This window comes from Amaranthus tricolor, chromosome 1, assembly GCF_026212465.1.
Source record: "Amaranthus tricolor cultivar Red isolate AtriRed21 chromosome 1, ASM2621246v1, whole genome shotgun sequence".
Classification (NCBI taxonomy): Eukaryota; Viridiplantae; Streptophyta; class Magnoliopsida; order Caryophyllales; family Amaranthaceae; genus Amaranthus; species Amaranthus tricolor.
The window spans coordinates 37,322,284-37,324,673 of NC_080047.1; positions in this window are offsets into that span (position 1 = coordinate 37,322,284).

The following is a 2,390-nucleotide window of genomic DNA, read 5'->3' on the forward strand; positions in this document are numbered from 1 at the left end:
AACACTATTTGGTATATATTACTGTGTTGAATTAGTTAGAATTTTAAATCAGTCATATTCTTAATATTACTTGGTAAGTTGCGATTTTAAGGTTTTTAAAGCTTTTTTGGCACTTTCGCACACAACACTATTTTGTTAAAATTGAATTTACGTTCCTATGTTCTAATATATCTCTATTCGTACTCTTTCAGGTACTGATATACAATGCATCTTTTCAGAGACGAAATTGTTCCCGAGATTGAGACCTCGGATAATGAGCATCATAGTTATGACACTGAAGAAGACCAAATTGTTAGATACGAGCGTATGGCTGAAGATGCTCCACCACTTAACAATGATTATGACACTGAAGATGCCCCACCAACGGATGCTCCCACTACCACTAAGAAAAGAAAAGGGCGAGGTCCTACAAAAAACCTTAAAGTCACAGAACCCATGCATTTGGAATGCAATGCATTGGGTCAACCTTGTGGAAAATGGCGTAGCCAATATGGAAAACAAGTGGGCCTATATATCTGCAAGATTTCCATATTGTACGCATGGAACGAGGTTCTAGAGGGTTTGAAGAACTCTCTATGGAATGATACTGTGGTAAGCAACTTTACTATTTTCATTCATTTACTTTCATTTTAAAATTAATTTAATTCACACTAATAAATATAATTTTTTGTAGAATCTTTTTCACATCGAGAACGATGAGGAGAAGAAGAATGTGTTTCTTTCAGGTGTTGCTGAAAGATTCAAAGATTTTAAATCCAAGCTAGTAACTGGTTACTGGCTGGATCACGAAGAAGCGTGCCCGTACGACCAAAAAGGTCAAAGCGGGAAACGACGGTGGAAACAAAGGTGGAGAGTAAGCACCTTCGAAGATGCCCTACGAAATATGGGGTCACATATCAAGGAATGAATGGTAGGCTTTTTTTGCCAAAAGAACAACTCCCATTGAAGTTGTAAGTATTCCATATTATATTATAGCTTTTGATTTGAATTTACTTCTTTTGATTCAATCATTAAACTAATATATGACATTTGATTTTTATTGACTAATTAGGAAAAGCGTGGTAAAGCTTCTGAATCAGCAAGCAAAAGGATGTTTTACCATCGCTTGGGCCCAAAAACGTACGATGAGGTTCGAAAAGAGTGGGTGGATGCAGGTTTATACCCCAATCAATGTCCAGCCACGCCCTCATCTACGACTACCTCTGCATCCGTAAATACTCTTGCTGGAGATCGGGTGTGAGATTGGTATTGTGGACTTCATTCCCGAGATGTAAGTGGTAAATTCACCACTACTGATCCGGGAACGAAGAAGGTTGCTGATGCTGTGGTGAGTTTTGAAATTATCAAGTATATTCTTGATTTGTTTTGTATTTTTTGGCTTTAATTTACTTATATTAATTGTTATATATGTCACTTTTTATTTGAATAGATGGGCTGGAAGGAAAAAGAAGCTACGAGGGAGTTCACCCTAAGAGGCAATGATGATGGATTGCATATGGTCTTAGGGAAAGACCATAGAGGGTAGGTAGTCGAAAAAGGAGGCGTCCGTGTGGGGTTAAAGAAGGGATTCGGCAAAGAGTGTGTTGCTACTCAATCCCGAACGATGCCACCTGATAAAGTAGCAACCCTCAGAGCAGAAATTACGAAAGATGTTCTCGCCAAAGTAGCACTCATGTTGCAGAAGATGGGAGCACCCACTGTAGACTTGGCAAACCTAATTGTCGAGGATCAACAAAGTCAACATGGGTATCCTAACGCTTCAGTCGAGCCAACACCCGAGCCCATTATCCCCGTAGCACCCCGGCCCATTACTACCCCTGAAGGGCGAAATCCCACATCGGAGACCATGAGCTCTGTTGCTCAAAATCCGGAGCCAACTCCCGAGCCAGTGGTACAGGTACATAGTTTTTAAATATATAAGCACTTATTAATGTAAATTGCAACGTGTTTTAATATTTTATTATGTTGCTTATTATACTAAACGACACAATTTTCAGGACGCTACTCCTTGTTCTCTTTTGCTGCCTTAGTTAGGTGTTGCTAGTGATGGCAAATTAACTGAGGTTGCATATGGTGTGGCACAGCCAACCAAAGAGGGCCAAGCAGTGCATTCCATGCCTGTTACAAATGTCCACATCAGTGTGACCGTGGAAACTATTCTAAAGGGGTTTGAAGATTTCTCACTCCCGGTTCCAATTCCAAAATGGAGCCTTGAGAAACTATCAGACGCCCTAGGTAGTTTCGTTACATGGCCATATGCTTGGGTCCGATTCACTACCATGGGTAATAATCATTTGTATCTTATTTATTTTTATTTTTTTAATTGCATGCTTACACTGATTTAATTGTATAAATTGAAATATCAAAAGAGTCCAAAGGGATCTTGGAGA